This window comes from Coregonus lavaretus (assembly GCF_964263955.1).
Source record: "Coregonus lavaretus genome assembly, contig: HAP1_SCAFFOLD_255, whole genome shotgun sequence".
Classification (NCBI taxonomy): domain Eukaryota; kingdom Metazoa; phylum Chordata; class Actinopteri; order Salmoniformes; family Salmonidae; genus Coregonus; species Coregonus lavaretus.
In genome coordinates this window covers 120054-135692 of record NW_028157546.1, presented here as the reverse complement: position 1 = coordinate 135692, position 15639 = coordinate 120054, and positions in this window count along the sequence as shown.

The following is a 15639-nucleotide window of genomic DNA, read 5'->3' as shown; positions in this document are numbered from 1 at the left end:
TGATGCCAAAGAGCTCCATTTTGGTCTTATCTGACCACAACACTTTCACCCAGTTCTCCTCTGAATCATTCAGATGTTCATTGGCAAACTTCAGACGGGCCTGTATGTGTGCTTTCTTGAGCAGGGGGACCTTGCGGGCGCTGCAGGATTTCAGTCCTTCACGGCGTAGTGTGTTACCAATTGTTTTCTTGGTGACTATGGTCCCAGCTGTCTTGAGATCATTGACAAGATCCTCCCGTGTAGTTCTGGGCTGATTCCTCACCGTTCTCATGATCATTGCAACTCCACGAGGTGAGATCTTACATGGAGCCCCAGGCCGAGGGAGATTGATAGTTATTTTGTGATTCTTCCATTTGCGAATAATCGCACCAACTGTTGTCACCTTCTCACCAAGCTGCTTGGCGATGGTCTTGTAGCCCATTCCAGCCTTGTGTAGGTCTACAATCTTGTCCCTGACATCCTTGGAGAGCTCTTTGGTCTTGGCCCTGGTGGAGAGTTTGGAATCTGATTGATTGATTGCTTCTGTGGACAGGTGTCTTTTATACAGGTAACAAACTGAGATTAGGAGCACTCCCTTTAAGAGTATGCTCCTAATCTCAGCTCGTTACCTGTATAAAAGACACCTGGGAGCCAGAAATCTTTCTGATTGAGAGGGGTCAAATACTTATTTCCCTCATTAAAATGCAAATCAATTTACAACATTTCTGACGTGTTTTTCTGGATTTTTTTGTTGTTATTCTGTCTCTCACTGTTCATATAAACCTACCATTAAAATTATAGACTGATAATTTCTTTGTCATTGGACAAACGTACAAAATCAGCAGGGGATCAAATACTTTTTTCCCTCACTGTACGTGCTACGCACTTCAACACTCGGTTGTCCCGTTCTGTGAGCTTGTATGGCCTACCACTTCACGGCTGAGCTGTTGTTGCTCCTAGACATTTCCTCTTCACAATAACAGCACTTACAGTTGACTGGGGCAGCTCTAGCAGGGCAGATAATTTGACGAACTGACTTGTTGGAAAGGTGGCATCCTATGACGGTGCCACACTGAAAGTCACTGAGCTCTTCAGTAAGGCCATTCTACTGCCAATGTTTGTCTATGGAGATTGCATGGCTTTGTGCTCGATTTTATACACCTGTCAGCAACAGGTGTGGCTGAAATAGCCAAATCCACAAATTTGAAGGGGTTTCCACATACTTTTTTATAGATAGTGTAATTTAAGGAGAGAAGCTCCTGTAGTTTCAAGTCCTTTTGTAGCTTGTTCCAATAAGAGGGGGCAGAGTAGACTACAGGAACGCTTTTTTACCAAGCTCTGTACGGGTCTTAGATACAGTCCTGTGAGAGTAGGAGATAATTGCCATTAGTCTGCTGGACAATGTAGGTCCACAGGTACATGGTACATGGGAGCTGTTTCAGTTTGGCCTTATAAATATAAACCTACCAATTACTTAGTCTCTGTCTCTCTGAAGAGCTAAGGACGGTTTTGGAGTTTGTAACAAACCTCAGTGCCCCATGATACACAGTGTCCAGCATACGTAATGACGCCATACATGTACAAGGTATCACCATAGTCGGTTACAAGCAAGAAGGTAGAGGAAACTAGTCTCTTTCTCGCTTCAAACGAAAAACATGACTTATTTCGAAAATAAAAACGTCTTATATTATTTTATTAGTACCAGCTAAATGTTCAAAGTGACCATCAGACTCTTAAAATTCACTATTTCTCATTAGCATTACAAATGGTTCCCCTTCCTTTCTGACAGCAGCACACACACACACACACACACACACACACACACACACACACACACACACACACACACACACACAGTGTTGGCAAATAGTGGGAAGCTTGGCTGTCTTATGTGAGAATAGGAGTAGGGAAGGGAAGGGAAACAGGACACTTGGTCAATTGCACAACTGAATGTATTCAACCGAAATGTGTCTTCATTTACTTAACTGACTAATTCTGTTGTTTTTTCACTGTACTAAGAGTTTTGCATGTGTCAACAGTGAGTGCAATGTTAAATATTGATTGTGTGTGTGTGTGTGTGTGTGTGTGTGTGTGTGTGTGTGTGTGTGTGTGTGTGTGTGTGTGTGTGTGTGTGTGTGTGTGTGTGTGTGTGTGTGTGTGTGTGTGTGTTATTGGGAAAGAGCAAGCAGAACAATACAAAAAAATTATATATAAAATGTTTTATTTTACCTTTATTTTACCAGGTTAGTCTCATTGAGATTAAACATATATTTTCCAAGAGAGACCTGGCCAAAAAACAGCACACAAAGTTTCAATAATTTACAACATAAAACACAAAACATCAGTTTACACTTTGAATAGGCACATTCGGTTTGGAAGGAGTGGTTCAAATAGGGGTCAAAACATTGACAGCCCGCTAAATCATTTTCCACAATAGATTTTACTCTAGGTTTAAAATAATTTGAGGAGACAAGCTCCTGTAGTTTCAAGTCCTTTTGTAGCTCGTTCCAATAAGGGGGCAGAGTAGGCTACAGGAACACTTTTTTACCAAGCTCTGTACGGGTCTTAGATACAGTCCTGTGAGAGTAGGAGATAATTACCATTAGTCTGCTGGACAATGTAGGTCCACAGGTACATGGGAGCTGTTTCAGTTTGGCCTTATAAATATAAACCTACCAATGACTTAGTCTCTGTCTCTCTGAAGAGCTAAGGAAGGTTTTGGAGTTTGTAACAAACCTCAGTGCCCCATGATACACAGTGTCCAGCATACGTAATGACGCCATACATGTACAAGGTATCACCATAGTCGGTTACAAGCAAGAAGGTAGAGGAAACTAGTCTCTTTCTCGCTTCAAACGAAAAACATGACTTATTTCGAAAATTAGTTGGTAGAGCATGGCGCTTGCAACGCCAGGGTTGTGGGTTCGTTTCCCACGGGGGGCCAGTATGAAAAATGTATGCACTCACTAACTGTAAGTCGCTCTGGATAAGAGCGTCTGCTAAATTACTAAAATGTCAAATCTAAATAAAAACGTCTTATATTATTTTATTAGTACCAGCTAAATGTTCAAAGTGACCATCAGACTCTTAAAATTCACTATTTCTCATTAGCATTACAAATGGTTCCCCTTCCTTTCTGACAGCAGCACACACACACACACACACACACACATCCCTGCCCTTCTGACAACTCACGTAGTGTGAAAGTGCTTGCTGTGATCGTTCTAATGGCTTATGGAGTGTTACGTTTAGTGTAAATTACGTTGGAATGTTGGTAGGAGTGTATGACCTTTATAAAAGCGAGAACAAAACCTTCTGTGGCCAATGATAATGTCTGCATCACAAACAGCACTGTAGTCCCTATATTGTGCCTGGAGGCCCTATGGGCCCTGGTCAAATGTAGGGTACTAAAAAGAGAACAGGGTGCCATTTGGGACGTAGATATTGTGTTTTCATGCTCAAATACCAGTGTGGGTTTTCAACAAGTGTAACAACAAAAACTGTAAAATCCTCCAACGTTGGTTCTGGTCGACCAACCAAATGGCTTAAGAGTAATTACATCGACAATGTGATGGTTATTTCTTTTCCAAAAGGAACAATTATTTTTCCAAAAAGGAACATTGCATGCATCCCAAATTGCAACCTTTCCCCTATATAGTGCACTACTTTTGACCAGGGCCCATAGGGAATAGGGAACCATTTGGCACGCAGACATTGAAATGCAATGCAGCTAATTAAAACAGACCGTTATGAACGACCCCGACTCCCCCAGTGTGCTTCCCTGTATTACGTGTCACAATCTCTCTCCACCTATGAATGAGGAGACTGATGACACTCAGACAGTCACACAAAGGAACAGAGTTAATTACAACAGATCTTTATGAACGACCCCCATGTGCTTCACTGTTATACGTGCCATCACTGTCCACCTATGGTGTCATCAATGCCAATCAGTGCTCAGTACAGCACAAGCGGCACGCACACACACCACACACACACATCCCACACACATCCTATCATACATACATATCAAATATACTGTAAGGTCAGTCACCCTGATTAAAAACGTCACTCTGATTAAAACAGATAAGAGCCTTGTGATGATGACTGTAACATTATTACTCACTGACAGTGTGTGTGTGTGTGTGTGTGTCTGGTGTGTGTATGTGTGTAGTGTATGTGTGTAGTGTATGTGTGTGTGTGTGTGTGTGTGTGTGTGTGTGTGTGTGTGTGTGTGTGTGTGTGTGTGTGTGTGTGTGTGTGTGTGTGTGTGTGTGTGTGTGTGTGTGTGTGTGTGTGTGTGTGCGTGCGGACCATCCTCCTCAGTGAATTTCATAAAAACAGCGAAATAGAGAATTATCCTTTTTAGATAAAACTATACTAAATATATTCATGTCTTACACAGTAATTATGACAACTTCCGGAGGACGTCCTCCAACCTATCAGAACTCTTGCAGCATAGCATGAACTGACATGTTGTCCACCCAATCAAAGAATCAGAGAATTAATCAAGTACTCAAAGCAAAAGCTACAGCTAGCTAGCACTGCAGTGCATAAAATGTGGTGAGTAGTTGACTCAAAGAGAGAGAAATACAATAGTTGAACAGTTTTTAACAAATGATTTGATTTAAAAATGAAGGAGAAGCAAGAGAGAGAGAGCTAGCTATATGTCATTGTATTTTTTTCACTTTCACTTAGCTAGTGAATACAGCTAGATAGTTTAGCCTACTCAAACACCCGGCTCAAACAAAAAGGGATGCTATGTTAGCTAGCTGGCTTTGACTATCCAACACTGGAACTCTTCCAAGTCAAGGTAAGCTTTTGGTTTTATTAATTTATTGCCACTGGGGCCCGCCGATGTAACTGCTAAACTGCTTGCTGACTACACTGTACTGCATGATTGTAGTGGGTTTACTAATGTGTTAGTTCTAGTAGCTATGTTGACTAATATGACGTTAACTAATACGGCAACACCAATGTAGGCTGTGTGTAGCGGTTAGCAGCTATGATATGAAGGTTTGGCTTGGAAAGATTTTTTCGCCTGGTCACAGACAGCTGATGTCCACAAGCGAAGGGAAAGGGTGAGAGGAGGAGAGCGCGTAGATGTGAGAAGGAATTCTACAACGTGCAAAGTGATCATGCTGTTTATATGTGGCTGCTATGAAAGTGAACTGTGTTTGCGTGTGATCAGGGGTATATTCATTCCGCCGATTCTGTTGAAAAACATTTATTAAACGGAAACAAAAGGAATGAAACAGGGATAAACATACCTGAATTTCTCCAATAGAAACTCTCGTTTGGGACTGTTGGACTAATGATTACACCCTAGATCAGCTAGATGCATGCAAGCGTGTGCAAGGTGATATTGAATGTGTCACTGTCTGTCACTTTGATTATTCAAGTTTTTCTCTCGACCTGTGCCCCTACGTTATAAACTTTAATTCATAAGCTAGGTTTTAGCAACATCATGGTATAGGGAAAATATGAGTATCATGTAGTAGCCTCAACCTATCAATGTTACATTGAGGTGGGTGAATGGAATATGAATGACAGTCATCCAATATGCTGTAATAGAAATAAGGCCATGCTCATAAAGACAATTATCTTCGGCACCGACCGTTTAAGATGTATGTGTGTGTGTGTGTGTGTGTGTGTACTGTTGCTAAAGAGTTATTAATTTAGCCACCCCCTCATGGGACAATGGGAATGGAGTTTAATAGAAAAACATCCAACCAATGCATTTCAGCATCATTTAAGCTTCGTGTTATAGTATTCATCAAGTTCCCTTACAGAAAAAACATTATTTCACATGTGAAAATGTGTATTTGGAACACTTCACATGTGATCACATGTTTTAACACATATAGTTATAGAAGACAGAGAGAGAGAGAGGAAGACAGAAAGAGAGGAAGACAGAGAGAGAGAGAGGAAGACAGAGAGAGAGAGAGAGAGGAAGACAGAGAGAGAGTGAGGAAGACAGAGAGAGAGAGAGAGGAAGACAGCGAGAGAGAGAGAGAGAGGAAGACAGAGAGAGAGAGGAAGACAGAGAGTGAGTGAGGAAGACAGCGAGAGAGAGAGAGGAAAACAGCAAGAGAGAGAGGAAGAGAGAGAGAGAGAGAGAGAGAGAGAGAGAGAGAGAGAGAGAGAGAGAGAGAGAGAGAGAGACAGAGAGATTGTGTGTGTCTCTCTCTCTCTCTCTCTCTCTCTCTGTGTTTATACTGTAAGTTTATTTGATCAGGAGAATGGGTGGCATAGGTTCAGTTGGACCATGGTACAGTACTTTGATCAATCTTTAGATCGAATTAACAATGACAGTTGGCTGCTGTTTAATAGGACCTAATCCACATCAAATAACAAATAAATTGTCATAAATAGGAGATTATCATATACTCTAAGATAGTTGATCCACAGTAACTATATAGTTTATTGACTTAACTCTAGGCCTACTAGACAACCAGAATAAAACAATCTCTCTCTTACACTTTTATTTCTAAACCATGGGCTTTTTTCTATTATTCAAACATACTTCTTCACAGCTAGCACAATTTTATTATTCTATTCCACTTGATAGCCCAACTTTTTTTCAAAACCTATCCATTATTCAAATACAGCTGACAGCTAGTGGGAAAGTGTATTCCATCCCACTTGTGAGCCCATGTATCTATTTACTATTTGGGAAGATGCTTTTAAACTATGCCAATGAATTGATAGCATGGCAGCGCAGCGCAGCAAAGGTCAGAGTAAAGAGAAGCTCTTGTAGAGAGTCTGCAGGGAGTCACTTTGTTTGTAGCGCTCTTTGAGCAACACATTGTTAATCAATACAGTTTTATGTCCGCTTCTATGTGTGTGTGTGTGTGTGTTTGTGTGAGAAAAACAGAGAGGGCATTTTAGAAATAAGCCTTGGGCCCTGAAGCAACTCCACGCTCTCTCTCTCCTGTCCTCTACCCCTCCAACCACATCTGCCCTCCCTCCCCTCATCCCTCTATCCTCTCACCCCTCCCTCAATCCCTTCCCACAGGGACAGACTAGTTAGGTTTTTAAATATATCTTCTACGTCAACAAACGCTGAGAAAAAGGCAGAAATATGCCTAATGTTTTTGGTTTACAAAGAAGCCTTATATCCTTAGAGCTTATGGTTAGTGGGTGGAAGGATGGGTGGAAAGATGGGAGGAAGGAAGGATGGAAGGATGGAAGGAGGGGTGGATGGAAGGAGGGGTGGATGGAAGGATGGAAGGATGGAAGGATGGAAGGATGGAAGGATGGAAGGATGGAAGGATGGAAGGATGGAAGGAGGGGTGGATGGAAGGATGGAAGGATGGAAGGAGGGGTGGATGGGTGGATGGAAGGATGGAAGGATGGAAGGATGGAAGGAGGGGTGGATGGGTGGATGGAAGGATGGAAGGAGGGGTGGATGGAAGGATGGAAGGATGGAAGGATGGAAGGATGGAAGGAGGGAAGGAGGGAAGGATGGAAGGATGGAAGGAGGGGTGGATGGAAGGATGGAAGGATGGAAGAAGGGGTGGATGTGGGGGAGAGAAAGACAAGACACAAAGCAGGTCAAATCATAATCATAAGTTATTTGACACAACGGTTGTGTTACATTTACATTTACATCATTTAGCAGACGCTCTTATCCAGAGCGACTTACAAATTGGTGCATTCAACTTATGATAGGCAGTGGGACAACCACTTTTTAAAAATAATAGATACAAATTATATACTACCTAATGATATACTTCTGCCAGGTAAGCCTACTTTGCAGTTAACATTTCATTGAGAAGGTTTTGCGGAAAGTATTTCTGTCAACCCACAAGACGGTCATCACATCAACTGGCTTCACATGGAGTGAGGAGTGATTGACAAACGCCTGCACTACATAGACAGACTAGGGCAATATTGCTGGAAATTAATTGGTAGATATTGTGTTAGGTTTGGCTTTTTAAACCAATAGTGGCTAACCAGGGGTGGGATAATATCAATGTTGCGTTAGTAGCCTAGCTGGGAGCTTGCGGTGTCTGATACTTCTGAGATTTGTTAATGACAGTTTGTGGTGGAACACGTGAAAGTTGCATATTCTTCCAGAATAGTTTGGCTTGCTACTCATAGGTGGTCTTTGAACTACTTGGATTGTAGTTACAACTGGTATTGTTGTGGGACAACGGAGAGCTTGACTGCACAAAAACGATTACACAACCATTGTGCGGATTCTTGACAACCTTTGTATAAAACAAATATAATCTCTCTCTCTCTCTGCCCACATTTTTTGGATTGTTTGGTTTGTTTCATGGGGAATTACTCAGACCGTGGGGGAATTACTCAGACCGTGGGGGAATTACTCAGACCGTGGGGGAATTACTCAGACCGTGGGGGAATTACTCAGACCATGGGGGAATTACTCAGACCGTGGGGGAATTACTCAGACCGTGGGGGAATTACTCAGACCATGGGGGAATTACTCAGACCGTGGGGGAATTACTCAGACCGTGTGGGAATTACTCAGACCATGGGGGAATTACTCAGACCGTGGGGGAATTACTCAGACCATGGGGGAATTACTCAGACCGTGGGGGAATTACTCAGACCGTGTGGGAATTACTCAGACCATGGGGGAATTACTCAGACCGTGGGGGAATTACTCAGACCATGGGGGAATTACTCAGACCGTGGGGGAATTACTCAGACCGTGGTGGAATTACTCAGACCGTGTGGGAATTACTCAGACCATGGGGGAATTACTCAGACCGTGGGGGAATTACTCAGACCGTGGGGGAATTACTCAGACCGTGGGGGAATTACTCAGACCGTGGTGGAATTACTCAGACCGTGGGGGAATTACTCAGACCGTGGTGGAATTACTCAGACTGTGGGGGAATTACTCAGACCATGGGGGAATTACTCAGACCGTGGGGGAATTACTCAGACCGTGGGGGAATTACTCAGACCGTGGGGGAATTACTCAGACCGTGGGGGAATTACTCAGACCGTGGGGGAATTACTCAGACCGTGGGGGAATTACTCAGACTGTGTGGGAATTACTCAGACCGTGGGGGAATTACTCAGACCGTGGGGGAATTACTCAGACTGTGGGGGAATTACTCAGACCGTGGGGGAATTACTCAGACCGTGGGGGAATTACTCAGACCGTGGGGGAATTACTCAGCAAAATAGTGAGATCAAATCTTTCACGAAATGAACAAAGACCCAAAAAAGCAGCAGATAGCCTGTGGTATTCCATTTTTCATGAACTACTATGTGATATGATCGGAATGATGTCCAGTCAGAGACCTCATTTAAACATTCACACACTTTTAGTTCTCTTGTAACTGGAGTATTTTCTCATGGGTCTGGAAAAATGCTGATCCCATTGAAATATATATAAACAGAAACATTACCCCATAGCCCACTTTAAGGATGTGACCCTAGAGAGAGGAGCGTTTTTATGTATGTGTCATCCCCCAGTGATTGGTCCAGTGTGTGTGTGTGTGTGTGTGTGTGTGTGTGTGCGTGTGTGTGTGTGTGTGTGTGTGTGTGTGTGTGTGTGTGTGTGTGTGTATGAGTGTGTGTCATCCCTCTGACCCACTCAGCATGGAGCCAGATGGATCCTGTCCAGAGTTCCACAGTAGTCTATCCTCAGGGCCCTGGGGGGCTAACATGACAAACAGACAGCTTATTCACATCTTCTCCCTTCTTCTCCCCTCTTCTCCCCTCTTCTCCCCTACCCCCCTCTTCTCCCCTCTCCTCCCCTACCCCCCTCTTCTCCCCTCTTCTCCCCTACCCCCCTCGGTCGTTCTCCAGCTCTACCATCCCTCCATCCATTGCTCTCACATCTGGGGACCTCTCCTCCCCCCGGCTAAGTGGCTAAGTGGGAACTCTCAGCTGAAATATGAAAACAACACGTAGTGGCCTGAGTTGCAGTAAGTAAAGTAAGTAGCCTCGCCCGAGAACAGCTCATAGGGCAGGAGCCAGAACAGCTCATAGGGCATGAGCCAGAACGGCTCGAAGGGCAGGAGCCAGAACGGCCCATAGGGCAGGAGCCAGAAAGGCCCATAGGGCAGGAGCCAGAACGGCACATAGGGCAGGAGCCAGAACGGCCCATAGGGCAGGAGCCAGAACGGCCCATAGGGCAGGAACCAGAACGGCCCATAGGGCAGGAGCCAGAACAGCTCATAGGTAGAGGAGCCAGAACGGCCCATAGGGCAGGAGCCAGAACAGCTCATAGGTAGAGGAGCCAGAACGGCCCATAGGGCAGGAGCCAGAACAGCTCATAGGTAGAGGAGCCAGAACGGCCCATAGGGCAGGAGCCAGAACAGCTCATAGGTAGAGGAGCCAGAACGGCCCATAGGGCAGGAGCCAGAACGGCTCATAGGGCAGGAGCCAGAACGGCTAATAGGGCAGGAGCCAGAACGGCCCATAGGGCAGGAGCCAGAACAGCTCATAGGTAGAGGAGCCAGAACGGCCCATAGGGCAGGAGCCAGAACAGCTCATAGGTAAAGTAGCCAGAACGGCCCATAGGGCAGGAGCCAGAACAGCTCATAGGTAGAGGAGCCAGAACGGCCCATAGGGCAGGAGCCAGAACAGCTCATAGGTAGAGGAGCCAGAACGGCCCATAGGGCAGGAGCTTATCTCTTGTTGTAAATTGAGGCAATTTGATGTACACTGCTCAAAAAAATAAAGGGAACACTTAAACAACACAATGTAACTCCAAGTCAATTACACTTCTGTGAAATCAAACTGTCCACTTAGGAAGCAACACTGATTGACAATACATTGCACATGCTGTTGTGCAAATGGAATAGACAACAGGTGGAAATTATAGGCAATTAGCAAGACACCCCCAATAAAGGACAGGTTTTGCAGGTGGTGACCACAGACCACTTCCCAGTTCCTATGCTTCCTGGCTGATGCTTCCTGGCGGTGCTTTCACTCTAGTGGTAGCATGAGACGGAGTCTACAACCCACACAAGTGGCTCAGGTAGTGCAGCTCATCCAGGATGGCACATCAATGCGAGCTGTGGCAAGAAGGTTTGCTATGTCTGTCAGCGTATCCAGAGCATGGAGGCGCTACCAGGAGACAGGCCAGTACATCAGGAGACGTGGAGGAGGCCGTAGGAGGGCAACAACCCAGCAGCAGGACTGCTACCTCCGCCTTTGTGCAAGGAGGAGCAGGAGGAGCACTGCCAGAGCCCTACAAAATGACCTCCAGCAGGCCACAAATGTGCATGTGTCTGCTCAAACGGTCAGAAACAGACTCCATGAGGGTGGTATGAGGGCCCAACGTCCACAGGTGGGGGTTGTGCTTACAGCCCAACACCGTGCAGGACGTTTGGCATTTGTCAGAGAACACCAAGATTGGCAAATTCACCACTGGCGCCCTGTGCTCTTCACAGATGAAAGCAGGTTCACACTGAACACGTGACAGACGTGACAGAGTCTGGAGACGCCATGGAGAACGTTCTGCTGCCTGCAACATCCTCCAGCATGACCGGTTTGGCGGTGGTTCAGTCATGGTGTGGGGTGGCATTTCTTCGCACAGCCCTCCATGTGCTCGCCAGAGGTAGCCTGACTGCCATTAGGTACCGAGATGAGATCCTCAGACCCCTTGTGAGACCAGATGCTGGTGCGGTTGGCCCTGGGTTCCTCCTAATGCAAGACAATGCTAGACCTCATGTGGCTGGAGTGTGTCAGCAGTTCCTGCAAGAGGAAGGCATTGATGCTATGGACCGCCCGTTCCCCAGACCTGAATCCAATTGAGCACATCTGGGACATCATGTCTCGCTCCATCCAACAACGCCACGTTGCACCACAGACTGTCCAGGAGTTGGCGGATGCTTTAGTCCAGGTCTGGGAGGAGATCCCTCAGGAGACCATCCGCCACCTCATCAGGAGCATGCCCAGGCGTTGTAGGGAGGTCATACAGGCACGTGGAGGCCACACACACTACTGAGCCTCATTTTGACTTGTTTTAAGGACATTACATCAAAGTTGGATCAGCCTGTAGTGTGGTTTTCCACTTTAATTTTGAGGGTGACTCCAAATCCAGACCTCCATGGGTTGATACATTTGATTTCCATTGATAATTTTTGTGTGATTTTGTTGTCAGCACATTCAACTATGTAAAGAAAAAAGTATTTAATAAGATTGTTTCATTCATTCAGATATAGGATGTGTTATTTTAGTGTTCCCTTAATATTTTTGAGCAGTGTATAAGTACACCCCCTGGACAGGAGGCTGATTGGCCTGAGTTGGCATGGGTTCAAACCCTACGCACTCCCCTTCTGTCTCGCACTCATACCTTTCCTGTCTTCTTTTCACTGCCCTATCCATTCAATAAAACCACAAAAACATGGAAGAGAGAGTGGGACGCAAGGCTGTACTGTAGGCTATGCAGGCCTGCCACCGTCGTCACCGGCTGGTGTCAGCGCGGCAGCGCTTGAGGAGATAAGCGATAACGAGTATCTGTTCTTTCAGAAGCTCCTCATCCTTGGAGACAGACACACGCACAACCACCCCACCCCACCCCTCACCCCCACACACACACACACTCCGAAGGTAATGCAGCAGGAAATGATTACAGATATGCTTCAAATGGTTGAAATTAGAGGCAGTCAGGCAACCGACAGAGGTTCAATTGCCGGCATCCTTCTTAGGTTTGCAGAGCCTCCCGGAGGAGGATGTCTCAGAGCGCCAACATTACATCAGGGTTATTGCAAGGTGTGGAATTGGATTGTTATGATCATCACCACCCTGTCATTGAGATTCATTGAACCAATAAGGAGAAGCCTAGACAGTGATAATTGTTGTTTTGTTCTAATCTCCAACATAGATGGTCTACGAGATGTTTGTAATGTGTGATTGCTTGGACTAACAATAAAAAGTTTAGTAGAGTTTATCGAAGAACAGACAAACAGCTCTTTCTACAATGACAGCCAGAAAATACAAATAAAAGAGTCTGAGAAATCATCAATATCACGATTGTTGTTTTGTCCTCATCTCCTACATAGATGGTAGAACATTACATGATGTTATGTTTGGTAGTGGCTGATTACTTGGACACATAGTGATAAACAGATTATCAATGAACAACCGAACAGCTCTTTCCCACATTGACAGCCAGGAGAAAAAGAGTGGAAAAAACAGACCAATTTATTGGATTGTTTTGTTGTGTTGTGATGTGTTGTGGCAGCAGCAGGTAGAGAGACCAGACAGACTCAGTTATTTGCTATTTTCTGTAAAAACCCAAACAGACCAATAAAGGTGGGGAGTGGGGACTGCCTGGCAGCATGGCATCTTCAGGACTGTGAGTTATCTGATCTGGATTAGGCCCTGTGGCCATTTTTGATTGAGCAGAGATTACTGTGTTTACTCTGGGGGATGTTGAGTGTGTGTGTGTGTGTGTGTGTGTGTGTGTGTGTGTGTGTGTGTGTGTGTGTGTGTGTGTGTGTGTGTGTGTGTGTGTGTGTGTGTGTGTGTGTGTGTGTGTGTGTGTGTGTGTGTGCATGCGTGGGCTCTCTGGATGGTCTGCCAGTCATAAAACAGTGGTAATTGAATGAGTGAGAGACTGGAGCCCCCCTTCAGACAGATGAGTAGTAAATCCCAGGATGTGACAGGAAGGCGATCCTCTAGTATCCTCCTCCTGGTGTACTGTGAACAGAACCATGAAGACATCTCTGACAGGCTAGGGCCCAACCTGCACTGTTGTACTGTGAACAGAACCATGAAGACATCTCTGACAGGCTAGGGCCCAACCTGCACTGTTGTACTGTGAACAGAACCATGAAGACATCTCTGACAGGCTAGGGCCCAACCTGCACTGTTGTACTGTGAACAGAACCATGAAGACATCTCTGACAGGCTAGGGCCCAACCTGCACTGTTGTACTGTGAACAGAACCATGAAGACATCTCTGACAGGCTAGGGCCCAACCTGCACTGTTGTACTGTGAACAGAACCATGAAGACATCTCTGACAGGCTAGGGCCCAACCTGCACTGTTGTACTGTGAACAGAACCATGAAGACATCTCTGACAGGCTAGGGCCCAACCTGCACTGAAGGCACTATCCCAACTGACATACAGTTAGTAAGTCGGACTATGACAGTAAGGCTATCTTCCTCCAACTGTATATTGATATAGACAAGGGGCCTGAATTGCATTCGAGGAAGCACCCCAAATAACACCCTGTTCCCTATATAATGCACCCTATTCCCCATAACGTGCACAAAAAATACGGTGTCAGTTCAAATAGAACAAGTTTTAAACTAGTATACCTTTTTTAACCAAAGATGAGTGAAAATATCTAATTTGTCGAAAAATACATTCATCATGACACGCTTGGCCCTCTCCAATGTCTGTTTGCCTCTCCAATGTCTGTTTGCCACTTCACAATATCTGTTTCATTCATCTCATCCCATTAAGAGCTCTCTGCTCCTGGCTGATGGTTGTTCGTCACACACATTAACACACACATCCCTCCCTCCCTCAGGGTTCCGGCTACAACGAGATACTCATAGAAAAATGCAGTTGTGTTAAAAAAGCTGCATTTATGAATCACCGGCATGATTTTTTCTAGAAATGTACAAATGTATAAAACTTCTAATGACGCATTGCGATGACAGAGGGGAGTGGTGTGTGTGTGTGTGTGTGTGTATGTGTCCCCCCCCCCACTACTTTCCACAGGCCATTGGGTTCTAATAGGATAAGAAGGCATTCCATTAATTTCTAGCATTCTCGTTCAGCAGCTACCAGTAATGAAAAACCCCACAGAGACTGCGGAGAGAGAATGACAGGAGAGATTTGTATAATATCATCTAATATAATGCTGCATGGGCTTGATACCAGGGACAGACTAGGACCAGAAATAGGCCTGGGCATTTCTAACACACCGGCCCATTGTGTTCCTTGAGGCCGCCACACCGGCCCATTGTTTTCTTCAAGGCCCCCAGTTTTAGCCAAATAATGACAATTCTGCTCAAGAAAAAACTATTTAGACAGGCCCACTCGGCTAACAATGGACCAGCCCATCTGGCATTTGCCGAACTGCCCTACGGCCAGTCTGTTTCTGCTGGAGACTGGAGCGCTACTGGTGTATAGTCTCATTATGAGCCAACGGACAGAGAGGAAGAGTTACCCTGGTAAATCTGCCGACTGTGTCTGAATAGGACAGAGACGGACTGTGTCACCGGACAGGAGTGTTCAGCTATACGTCAGGAAATGCGAGATTACAATGAGTAATACGTCACTGTGTGTGTGTGTGTGTGTGTGTGTGTGTGTGTGTGTGTGAAACAGGAGATTGCCATGAGTTATGATCACAATGCATCTCACTAGGAAGTACAAGAGCCGTATCTTTGATAAGAAACTGTCCTCTCACAACATAACCAATACAGAATCAAGGTGTCAGGTTCCAATATGAAAGATAACACCACTACATTTAACCCCAATAAAATTACACAGCGATGCTTCCTGGTGGTATCTGTCCCAGCCAGGTAGCCCGCGATACAAGTCAGTATTCGACGTCCATCCATGCCTAAGGACGTCGGGAGATTACATGGAAATCGGCCACTAGGGGCAACAGTGAGCGGTAAGATTTAATTTTGCTAGGGCGTTGTGGACAGGGATAGCCAGGAATTTCAATGCAAGCACATGTACGCACACACACACACAC